Below are 12,966 nucleotides of genomic sequence, written 5' to 3' on the forward strand. Positions count from 1 at the left end.
TTGTGTGTGTGTGTGTGTGTGTGTGTGTGTGTGTGTGTGTGTGGCCAGCTCAGCCCACCAGGGGGCGGGGCTGGCTGGCATGTGGTGCTGGGGGATTGAACCGCGGTCCCTGTGCTTTGCTAAGCTTGTTCTAAGTAGGTGCTTTAGACCACTGAGCCATCTCACCAGCCCCAAGAAGTGTATTTTCAAAAGCTGCTGTCATCCTGATATGTTCAATTTTGTGCCTAATAATTCTTTTTAAAAATTGTGAAAATGCTATATGAAACAAAGCAAAAAAAATCTTAAGTGCTTAAGTATTTAAATATTTAAAGAAAATGGTAGCTGGGTGTGGTGATATGTGCCTAGAATGCCAGTGTTCATGAGACTGAGGCAGGAGGGTTGCTGCAAGGTGGAAGCCAGCCTGGGCTACATAGTGAGTTGAAGGCCAGCCTGGGCTCCATAGCAAGACCTTGTCTGAACCCCTCTCCCCAAGAAAGAAGTAAAAGCTTATTTTGGTAGTAAATACACTGAAGGAAAATTCCCTTGAATGAATGAGTAGCATTTAAAGTGGGTCAACAAAAAAGATTATATATATTTTCATTCCTATTATCGTAGACTCCATGTGTCTTATGTTGCTATTTATATTGCTTTAATTATTCTCAAAATTGGATACGTGTTCCTTAGGTATAATAAACTAGGATTGTTTCTCTCTAAAACTTACCTTCTTCCAAATTCTTTTTTTTCCTATTAAAAGGTTTATTTTCTTCTTTATGCTCAGAAAGAAATGGCCTTGCCCCCACAGGATGTCATCTTGAAGGAATGGGAGGCTGAGATGGCACCTGGAGGAAAGTGTTGGTGTGAGGTTGAATGCACCAGTCTCTCCTCCTTTCTCTATTATCACACCTCATTTCCAGTATCCTCTTCCAAAAGATTTAGGTATAAACACAGCTTACTAACCCCTGGAGGGCTGGAGAAGCACAGTTGTAGTCAAGATTAATGCCCACTTTCAACAAGCAAAGGGTCCAGTGCTTATCTTGCCTTCCAAGCACCCCCCACTCCCTTTCCAGCCCCTCTTCCTAGTAGAATTGGTCCTCATAGTCATCATCCTTCATCCCCTTCAGCCAAAGTTGGGCAAAGTCTTCAAACACAATGTCATCATCTGTGGCATAGTTGGTGTCAAATTCAATGACCTTGGTGTCCATAGGGACATCTGCTTCTGGAGCGGCTGTCTGTGGCCTGGTAAGGGGGATGTGGTCACGGAGCTTGGGATGCATAAGAGCAAAAGGCAGCTCCACAGAGACATCTCAGCCTCGAGACACCCCCAACTTCACCTTGACCCTGTAGAACCCCAGCATTCCCAGCACCTCCTTGTGAGCCCCTGCTTCATATTGGTGCTGGAAGCCAGGTTGGTGTCCTCATGTTTGAGTTTCCTCCAGAGCAAGACTTCGCTTCTCCCAGTTGTTGCTGCACAGTGGGGTTATGGTGTACACTTTATAGAACATGGAACTGGAGATACCTGGTCATCTTGTTTGAGTTGGGCTACTGGACACTTGTACTGGACTGTGCTGAAGAGGCAAGTGTCAGCATATTGTCTCACAGAGACTCTGATCTTCTTGACAGTCTTGGCAGAGCTGCTGGTGACATTGAGGGGCTCCCCATGGTAGTACAGCTCCTTATCCAGGGACACCTTGAGGTGCAGGGACCAGTGAGACATAAAGAAGTGACATGTGGTTTCTGCTGAGGGCTGGGGGTCGGGTTTCTCTGGGGCAAACTGCACCTGGTAGATCACAAGTCGCACAGAGTTCCTTTTGTGACTTTTCTCTTCTAGTGATTTGGCATAGAAAGCTCGAATCTCAAAGTCTACCCTGCAGGCCTTCCCTTTGTCGTCTGGTCCTCGCTGCAGTGTCTGCAGACAGAATGGGGCAGATTCTGGGGTATTGTGAAAAAAAGGGGTAGGTGGGCATGCTGGCCCAGCTTCCTCAGCAGCTGGTCCTGCAGGCAGGTGTGCGGCTGGGGTGGGTTGGGCACTGGGGGGAAGGCCTGGTGGGTGGCGTTGAACAGGTCTTTGTGGAAGGATAAGCCCAGCACATCCAGGTCTTCATGGCCATAGTGAAAGGTGCAGGTGAGGGTCACAAACACTTTTCAGTCTTTCAAGCAGTCAGGATGCACGAGCACCACTCCATCTACAGGATACACTTTGTCCAGGTGATCTAAAAGTCTCATTTGCCCAAGTGCATGGTGAGCTTGCAGTTAGGGCTTGACTTCTTGAAGACCCTGGTCCCGGGTTTCTCCCTCATGGTGTGCACACCTGACCAGCTTATGGCTTGCAAGCACCCTCCTTGCTCGCTGGTAGGACCTTCCCAAATTCTCCATAATAATGTGTCAAGAAAGGGAAGTCTGGTGACCTCTCTGATACCCTAAGACAGTTTTCCCTAAGACGATGTTTAAGATGCTGCTTGGAATTTTAGCCTCTTTGGAATTGGTTTTCCAATAGGGAGGTTTTCCCTTTAAAAATAAATACTCTAGCACATATTACTGTGTCACAATTGCTGTTTCCACACCTGCCTGCTCTGGGATGATGATCTGATGACAGACCGCGTTCAAATGCTCAGCAACAGGTCATTGCAAACTGGAGGACTCATAGTCAAGTTTGGAGGTATTGGTTAATCCAGGGCAAGATATTTGTTAAGCTCCTCTACTGTGCTAGACACTGGAAAGCAAAACAAGAAGTATGGTCACTGTTCCAGTAAGGAGACAGGCCAGGGGCAAGTAGGCACACAGCAACTTGGGCAGTCTTGTTCTAGAGGACTGTTTGGGGAGAAGTGAGAAGGAGCCATTGTTCTGAGGTCGGGGAGAGGACTTTTCAGAAGCAAGGAATGCATGATCCTAGGTCTTAAAGGAGTTAGATGAGAATAATGGGGAGATAAATTTGAGTTGGTGAGGTGGTTGCAGAAAAACTTGAACCAAGTTTTCAACCTGAATTGGTGGATAGTAGGAAGCAGTCAGCTATAGGCCAAAGAACAGCAGGAAGGCGTGACTGTGGGTCGCTGAAGCAGAGTTAGACATAGCACGTTGGTGGCACAAGTTGGCTTCTGGATAGACTTTGCAGCACAGTCCAATGATAGAGCCTGGGTTGGGCAGATTAGGAAAAGGAAAGGAAGGACCCCAGCTGAAGAACCTCTGCTTCACAGCGGAGGGAGACAGAGGTCTGTTAAAAGCATGATTGACTCTTTAAACCATTAAGAGGACTTGTTGACTATTGAAAAGGGGTGAATGTGAAATTTTACTCCACTGCAGGGATCTGAACATAAGGGACAAAAAAAGGTTTATTATTATATTGAAAAGGATAGCAAGGTAGATGAGAGGAAGTTGGTCTAAAGACAAATTAACTTGTTGCTGTCAACCCACAGGGTAGAATTTAGCTCTTTCTACACAGTAGGGAGTTGGAATACAGTGATTTGTCAATGATTGTTAATAAGAATTTAGTAAGGCAAGTAAGTATGGGAAAATGAGGGCGTGGTTTGGGCCTCTCTGATGACTTAAGATCGCTCATTCTGGGAAGCCTTCTCAATGTGCTTTTAGCCTCTTCGGCCTCAGTTTCCCTCATCTGAAAGATGGAGAAAGTAACCTGCAACTGACTAGCACCTTTCTAGTGTTAATAACTCTATTCTTTGGCTGATATTTTTGGTCCTTCTTCAAAGACAATTTAAAAGGTAAACTCCAACTTTCCTGGCCTCCCTCCTGTCTGATGGGAGGAGAGGGCACAAACATATGAGGCACAAAGAATCTGAGGGCCTTGGGAGCTGAAGGGCTGTGTCTCACTTGTTTGATTCCATTGCCATAAATGGAAGTAGCGTCTGGAGTGTTGTTTTTGCCATGTCTCCTGGACTTAAATGGAACTAAATTCTCGTGCAAAGATGGAGAGGGGAGGAGAGGAGGGGAGGGGGTCCTTGGGCTGGGAGCTGGCTGCCAGTCTGTGCACTGGAGGTCCAAGTTCAGATGTGCTTGCAAGAAAGCTTCAGTTCAATTTTTTTTTTGTCCTCGCATAATGGGCCTGTTGTGTGTCCAGAGGCTGGGAGAAGGCAAGTGGATTCCTAGAGCTCAATGGCCAGCATCTTTCTCACTCCTTGTGGGTTCTCTCTCTGTGGGAGACATATCCTAAAGGACACGTGTATTTCTATTAGTCACTCGGGCTGTAAACCCCAAGAAGCAGCCAGCACATCTGCACCAGGAGTTGGCAGCACCTCAGTAGCACATAGCCCTGGTGAGTGGCTGAGCAGTATGTGAACGAAGACTTTCCGTCAAGCAAGGCATAATCAAACACTTTAGCCTCCCCTTCAACATTGACCCTGCCTATGCTGACCATTTTAGGTGGGTAAGCTTCTGGACTGCTGGGCTTTTGGGCTGTGCTAGCTTAATTTTGTAAACTAGCCCTACAGGAATGTGTTGAATAAGTGCCCATCTGATTTCAAAAGTCCAGAGGGCTTTCTGTGCCTCTGCTTACAGGATCTAATCAGATGGTTCCTAAAAAGGCTTTAACCCTCTTTTGGGGAACAATTTCTAGCAGGACAATTTTTTTTTCTCACTAAGAGTCTGAATGATAACCTGTTAAGCATGATATCTTTTTACATGAAGTGAAGTTGATGCAAGTTATCACAAAAGGAAACTGGGGTTTAGAGGTGGGGATGGGTGAGTACATTTAGATGTAATGATAATAGTTGGCATTTATTTGATAATTACTCTGTGCTAGGCACTGTTAGAAGTGCTTTAGGAATTTAATTTAATTCTCAATATTATTCTATAAGATAAATATTAGCTTCATCTTACAGATAGGGATACTGATGCATACAGAACTTAAGTCATGAAGCTGATATGTGACTTAGCCTGGATACATCACTTAAATATTCCTGAATTTATAATATGATTTCCATGGAAGAATAGAAATTAATGAGAGAATAAATCAGGGCAAAATGTAAGGGAGGAATTGAGAGCATTGAGTTCACACTCATATACACGAACACACACACACACACACACACACACACACACACGCACATACACGCACACGCCAGCCCGCTAACTTTACACCTACATTTTTCATGTGCTTCCAGAGGCTCCTTTCCTGCTAGGTTATACATAGACCTTCCCTGAAGGATTAGTTCTTTCTCCTCCAGGTCATGGGAAGGGGCAGGAAGGACACGACTTCTGATCAAGGGCCTGCCGGAAAGCCATGTTTGTAGAGAAATACATCAAAACTAACCAATGAGAATTGTAGCTGCAGGATTGGGGATATAGTTCAGTGGCACAGTGCCTGCCTGGCAAGCATGAGGTCATGAGTTCGATTCCCAGTACAAAAAAAAAGAAAAAAGAGAAAAACTTGTAACTGCAAAGGCCAAGCCCTTGTAAGAACAATCAGTAGCTCTCAGATTACAGAAAGAAAACAGGCTTGTCTTTTAGGAACTCAGCATCAATAAAATAAAGTGTGCTGATTCTTTTGTATCATCTCTCATACATGCCTACACCCCAAGACCCCAAGATCACCATGTTGGGACACATTTTGTGATATGCTGTCATGTACACTGCAGTATCTTATACTCTGAATCTAAAAAAGAACTCCAATTCTTACAACTATGCAATTGAATATCATGTTGTAATTTAAATAATGAAGATGTATTAATACTGAAAGATACTTATGATGTGTTTATTGTGTGACATACCCTTATACAACATTATGTGTGTTATGATCCAATTTACGTAACAATACAAATTCTAAATAATATCTATATAATGATTATTATATAACAGTTATTCTAAGTGATTTATGTTTATTAACTTATTCTCAAAATAACTCCATGAAAAGGGTACTAAGACTATCTTAATTTTATGTGATGAAATCAAATTATAGAGAGGTTTAATGACTTGCTTGACGTCAAACACTAGTAAATGGCAATGTCAGAATTCCAGGAATCTTGGCTCCCAAATGTCTATCATTAACCAATGTGCTATATGAAAAAGGGCATGTAAGTGTAGAATGATTCCAGACAGATACATGACAAACTGCTAACAATGGTTAGCTAACAGGTATAAAAATGGATGGGATGAACGATAGGAAAGGCTATTTAATTTTTACAATGTATGCGTCTACACTTTTTGGTATTAAACTATATTATGGCTTGTTTGCAATTTAGCAATCCATTAAGGGATTCAGACAGCCATGGAATTTGTGGTAACGCAGTCAGAAGAGGAGATCCAACAAGTTCTTATCCCAGGAGGAGAGCATAAGGCCCGTATTAGTTTCATAAGCAGAATGATAACAGTAGGAAAGAATTTAAAGAGAAGAATGAGAAAGCACTGTAGCAGAAGAGGCAGCACAGAAGGACAGAGTTGAAATCTGTGAGCCAAAGGATGGCAAAGAACTTGTATAGTTAATACTCTTGGTTTTAGTGATCCGCTTCAATATAAAGTCTCAGTGAAAAAGAGAAAGCCTGTATTCTTTATGGGTAAAAATGAAGTAGTCCACACATTTAAAAAGTTGGCCAGTTATTATTATTTATTATTTATTATTATTGTTATTATTATTATTGTTATTATTATTATTTTGTATTAGTACAGAGTCTACAGGATCTCACTACACAGATCAGACTCATAGTGATCCTCCTGTTTCAGCCTCCCAAGCACTGGAATTACAGGTGTGCCCCACCACGCGCAGTCTCAATTGCTGTCTCAGCTGCCCCCGGGGTGGGGCCAGCACAGCACGCAGGGATTGAGGCCCTCTCTCAGAGTCTGCCTGAGCAGGCATTTTAATCTACTGAGCTATCTGGTTGGTCCTGATGAGTGATTATAGTCTTTTGGGAGAATAGTCACAGAGTCCTGGGAGAAAATTCAATTATAACACACTTGGTTCCATTTTGGGGCCAATTATTCTGTTTTCAAGGGCAAGCTGTTTTAGAGCACCAGTGATTTTTTCTGTCTCTATAAAAGGCAAATAGATTACAAGTTAAACAGAGCTACCCAGAGCACACCAACCTATATGGTCTGGAGCAAGTTTCAGCTATGGGGACCTCGCTGGCTGATTGACAGGCCTGTCTGAGCTGGCCACCTTCCAGCACATCCCAGGAGTTCTCTTGCCAGCTCTGTTATCAGCTTCTCCCTCTTTGCCCTTGAACTAGGCTGAGGTCTCTTAGAGAAATAGCACGCACTTGCCTTTCATCTCAGGGCCTTCCTGGTACACAACGTGATCAGGCAGTGCTCAGTGCTGAGTAGTACAACTAAGCAATCCTCACCCCTTCCTACCAGAGCCTCAAGGTGGGGGGCACTGTCACAGGACAGACTTCAGTCTCTGGAGACAACCTTGAAAGGACCGTCAGCCATATGAAGGGCCATCCTTACTCAGAATACTTCTGAGAATTTTCACTTTCTGGGATTACAGGTGAGCTTTTCTTAGTTTCTCTTGACTTGCAGGAATTTCATTTTAGAGCATAGCATGATTTCACTCTGACAAGACATACCTTCTTCACATCTCTTTTCTGTGGCCACCCCTCCTTCTTCACATATCATTTTATAAATGGATGCGATAGAGAATCAGAGAAGTTAAGAGTCTTCCCCAGTGTACAGGCCCAAGTTCCCATCACTGGGACAAATTGTCTGCCATGCACAGCTTAAAGGAGGATGAGGTTTATTTTGCTCAGGGGTTCAGAGGGCTCAGTTTGTGGCTGTCTAGTTCTATTGCTGTGAGTCTGAAATAAGACAGAGCATCCTGGCGCAAGGGTACGGAGGAGCAAAGCTGCTCACTTGATGGTGGCAAGAGGCAGAGAACAGCACAAGAGCCACAGACGAAGGGGCCAAGTATCAGATATCATCCCTGAAGACCCACTCCTAGTACTCAAGTCCTCTGAGTAGGCCTTACCTCCTAGTACCTATTCAGCTATGGACTTGCCCATGGGCTAGCCCATTGATGAGGTTAGTACCATCACAATCCAATCACCTGGTGTTGTTCCTCTCCTAGTGATTAAACCCAGGGGTACAGTACCACTGAGCTATAGCTCCAACCCTTATTTTATTATTTATTAAATTTTGAAACAGGGTATCACTAAGTGGCCTAGGTGGCCACTGGAACTTGCAACCTTTCTGCCTCAGCTTCCCCACATGCTAAGATCACAGGCGTGCACCATCATGTCCAGCTCCAGAACTCTCTGATTCCAGTCAGATTGGCAATCAAGATTAACCTTTATACCTCCAGCCATCCATCTGTGGCAGAGGGAGAATTTAATCTCTGCTTCATCTCCAAACCTGATCAATTTCTACATTATGTTAGAATGTTCTTTCAAATGCGAGTGTGACTTATTGTCTAACCATGTAGTTTTCTAATAGACAAATGCTCAGAGCTGGAGCCTGAACAGAGTTGTACCTTGTAGGACTCAGTGTTTCTACCCTACCAGGTGTGAATGGCAAGTTACATTTACTCACTGCTATGTCCTGTGGGATCCAAAAAGGTGTTGCTATCTCCCCCAAATTTCTCATGTATGCCTAGGATAGAACTCCAGCTCTAAGGTTTTCTCTGATTGTAGAACAAGCCAAGCAGACCCTTTCCTCTCTCCCATTCTGAAGCCCATGGTTGGCTCTGTGCCCGTCATTACTCAACAGAAGGGTAGGATACCATTGTCCCAGTGCTTCTGGCTCAGGTCTTGAAGACAGAATCACTGACGCTCAGTGAGAGCTGATGGATATCTGAGAATTGTTTCCCTGCTGGCGGTATCTTCTCACAGTAAAGCTGATCTGCGTACTTTGTTAGGGCTCGATTGCTCGTTGTCTTTTGTCCATGATTTGAATTATTTAAGATGCTTGAATTCAAGCCAAGTCTTTGTATAAATTACTAAAGACAAATTAGGATTCTGTAAAAGAGGTGCTTTTCTAAATCTGATTGAACCTTTGCATGGATGGACATTGATTACTCAGGGAAATGTGTCACTATAGATGGTGTTGTTCACACTCTCTCTCCTCAACCCAAATAAAAATACATTTTAGACTTTTAAATTTTGATTATGTTGGAGTAAGAAGAATCACATTTACCTTCCTGCCTGAAACAAATAATAGATTGGACAAAATATAGGAAACAACCAAGCTGTGGCGCTAACTTTGTCACTAACAGTGTGTGAGAGTGATCCCCGAGAGAGGAACAACAGAGGGAATGGGCCCTACAGTTAGCTCAGCCTACTTGTGGGAGAGATTGTCCCATAGCAGCGTGAGGAGGAGAAAGCCAGGCAGAAAACTGCTGGTTAAGAGTAGGAATGTGAGGGTCTAAAGAGAGGACAAGAGAGCCAGAGTTTGCATAATGGATCTGCACCCAGAGCAAGTTGGATCTTGATGTGTCCAGAGCTAGCTGTGGGGACCTGAACAGGTTCTCTCTGAAGTTTTCAGTTACATGCTGGTCAACATACATTTGTGAGGAAATTACCTGGAGCTTAGGAAAGAATCACTCAAAATGCCAGATCATTCATATCCCCTGCTGTCCCCAACCAGAGCAAAATAATTCGTAATGATTGGGGTTTGGAACAGAAGACTTAGAAGGATCCTCTCTAAATTATAGGATAAAATCAGCCCTACACTATGGGTAGCTCTAGTCTCACCTAACAATATTGAAAAGCGAACCTGGAAAGGATGAAACTGTCTCTAAGTAACCTACTACTGTGCTCTAGAATAAAACTCAAGAATATTTATGGGAATAAAAATATCTAGGATTAAGAAAGGGTCTTAGTTACTGTTCTCAGTGCTGAGGCAAAATATCCAAAACCCATAAGGTAAGGGAGGAAGGTTTTATTTAGCTCACAGTGTGTAGGGGTTTCAGCCCATGATCAGCTGGCTCCAAGACAGGGTGGCGGGGCAGATGGGCATGGCACAGGAGAGACAGTTTATGGTAGGCAGAAGGTAGCAAAGCAAGCAAGGGACCTTAGCATCCTCCTTCTGCCTCTTCTGTGCGCTATCCAGGCTACTGGGATTATGGCAGTGCCAAAGCAAGCAGTGGGCTGGTTTAGTAATCACACACCTTTCAGCCCAGCATCATACTCTCCAGATTTGGCCACCTCTGAAAGAGTCCCGCCGGTGTCAGCATGAGGCTTGGCAGGGGTGGGGTAGGGAGACACAAGCCATCACTCAAAGTGAAATCCATAAAGTGTGGCGTCCATTCAAAAGATTACTTGGCATGCACAGAAGTGGGAATATGACTAATGATGAGTATGATCAAAAGAAAGAGCTGGGCACGGTGGCTCACGCCTGTAAATCCCAGTGCTCAGGACGTGGAGGCAGCAGGATTGCCGAGTGTCCTAGGTCAGCCTGGCTACTCAGTGAGTTCATGGCCAGCCTGAACAACATAATGAGACCTTGTCTCCAAACAAACTAAACATCCAAGACAAAACAAAATGAAGAACAACCTGGAAATTACATTTTTGATAGAATTATTAGACAAAATTTAAATAGAAGTTACATGGGAGGCAAAGAACAGCATTGTAAGTATTTAAATTGAAAGTATAAGAACAAACGATGTGAGATGGGAAAGATATAAAAACAATGGCTCTACTATGATGTTGGAAATAAAAATGACAATATCTGAGACCAAAAAGAAAAAAAAAATCAAAACCACTCGATGAGACCAATAGCAGATTGGATGCCACATAACAAAAGACTGGTAAAGGAAGACAGGAATGAAACAGCATCAAACGAAACGCAGAGAAAAGTATTTCAGACGATGAGAGCATGTCAGTACACTGCGGTACAACCACAATCGCCAACTGTACATGGAAAGAGAACCCCTGAACGAGAGGAGAGAGAATGGACAGCAAAAATGTTTGAAAACATAACAGCTGAGAAGTTTCCAAATGTAATTCCTAGTGCAAGTTCCAAATCTTAAGAAGCTCAACACACCTCGTAACAACATACCAAATTCTCTACACATGAATAATCGCACCCAGAAACATCATATCCAAATTGCTCAGAAGCAGAGACAAAGATAAAAATCTGAAAAAAATCTTCAGAAAAAGGACACGTTACTATGAAGGAATAAAGATTAAAAATGACAGAAACCATCGTGTAAGAAAAAAAAAATGCAAGTTGGAAGGACCTTTAAAGCACAAAAAAAAAAAAAAAAAAAAAAAAAAATTTGTCGAAAACTGTTTTAATCTGTTTTGTGCTGTTACAACAAAACCCCCAAGACAGAGTGCTTTGTGGAAACCAGAGATTGATTTCTTATAGTTCTGGAGGCTGGGGAGTCCAGGGCCAGGGCCGCATGCAGCCTGGCACGCCGCCTGGCACCCCGCCTGGCGAAAGCCTCCTGGGTATAGTAGCCCTAGGGAAGTAGCAGATGGGCAGAAGAGTGACGCCCGAGAGGGGAGCGATTGGACCTTGTCCTCTCGTCAGGGGCCCTCCCATGGTAACAGAACGACTCCATTCACATGGACCCCTCCTGGCCTAGTAAATAACCTCTTAAGGTTCTCCTTCTCAACACTGTCACGTTGAAGATTAAGTTTCTGATGAATGAACCTTGAAGGACACATGCAAGCCACAGCAAAGATATCTTTTAAAACATGATTTTTTCAGTCATTTCAAAAATGACATTTTCTAGGCATGTGAAAACTGAGCGAGTTAGTTACCGGCAGAGCTGTGCATCATGAAATGTGAAAATTATATGTATGAAGCCCTGTGTTCAATTCCCAGTTGGCATGGGAGGAGAAAAGAAAAAAAGAAAAGAAAAAATAAATGTTAAAGCAAAGCTGAGAGGAGACTCCATGCTGTAGCACTTGCCTGGCATGCGCAAAGCCCTGGGTTTAATCTTGAGTATTACGGCAGAAGAGACACAGAAATGTTAAAGGAAATTGCATAGGCAAAGGGGGAAAACAATACTGGATCTACACAAAGGAATAAAAAGCATTGGAAATAGTCAGGGTACAGATAAGTGTAAAAATGTAATTTCATTTTTAAAAGGACTCTTTAAAACATTTGACAATGGAAAACAAAAACAATATGTTGAAAGGTTTATTTTATTTTTTTTCTTAACATTTTCTTTTTCTTTTATATTTAGTTCAGGGTCAACAGGGTCTCACTATGTAGGTTGGACTGGTAGTGATCCTCCTGTTTGCAGCCTCCCAAGTTCTAGGATTATAGGTACACGCCACCATGCCTAGTCTCAATCGCTGTCTCAGCATACCCTGGGGGTAGGGCCGGCATGGCATGCCTAGGGATTAAACCCCGGGCCCTGGGTCTGCCTAAGCAGGTGCTTTAAATACCTTCTTCCTGCTCCCCTCCCCGATCTTCCCTTCCTCTCCTTATGTGTAAACTAATCTGACATACCCATTTTATTCTATTTCTTTAATTGAAAATATACGCTGGTCATTATCCACTATTTGATTTCATAATTCACTACTGGGTTGATAACTTACAGTTGGAAAACACTATTTTACTATTGTTGTTATTATTTTAAGTCAGTATCTTGCTATGTAGTTCAGACTGGCCTTGAACTCACTGTGTAGCCCAGGCTTGGCTCAGACTCACTGTGATCCTCCTGTCTCAGCCTCCCGAGTGATGGGATTACAGGTGTTGCCACCATGCCCAGCCTTGAAAGCACCATTTTAAACACTACTGAAAAATGAATCCAAATCCGTCTCTTAGTTACACTGAAAAGCCACGCAGAGGAAATTTCTCTACCTTTACCATTAAAATTTATCTCCCCTTCCATTTATGAAGCTGAATAATCTGGAACCTGGACAGATTCAGAGAGCCCACTCTTTCAGGTTCTTGGATTGGAGACAGACTTTTCCCAGCCCTTTGTCACTAGCTTTCTGCTGATTTATTGCCAAGCTTTTCCATTTTATGATTTCACAATGAAAATTATTCTGGGATGACTCTAAATCAAGAGATATATCTCAGCGGGAGTTGGGAGACCTGGGGTGGCAGCTGACTGCCCAGTTGCTAAGGTGGCCAAGGCCTTTGGACTCTGCT

At 43.3% G+C, this 12,966-nt stretch overlaps 1 pseudogene; it reads right to left on the reverse strand.

Moving 5' to 3' along the window:
- Window positions 1-1,161: 1,161 nt before the first annotated feature.
- LOC101592234 lies at window positions 1,162-2,322 on the reverse strand (annotated as a pseudogene).
- Window positions 2,323-12,966: the final 10,644 nt, after the last annotated feature.

Source organism: Octodon degus, unplaced genomic scaffold, assembly GCF_000260255.1.
Source record: "Octodon degus isolate 3935 unplaced genomic scaffold, OctDeg1.0 scaffold00140, whole genome shotgun sequence".
Classification (NCBI taxonomy): domain Eukaryota; kingdom Metazoa; phylum Chordata; class Mammalia; order Rodentia; family Octodontidae; genus Octodon; species Octodon degus.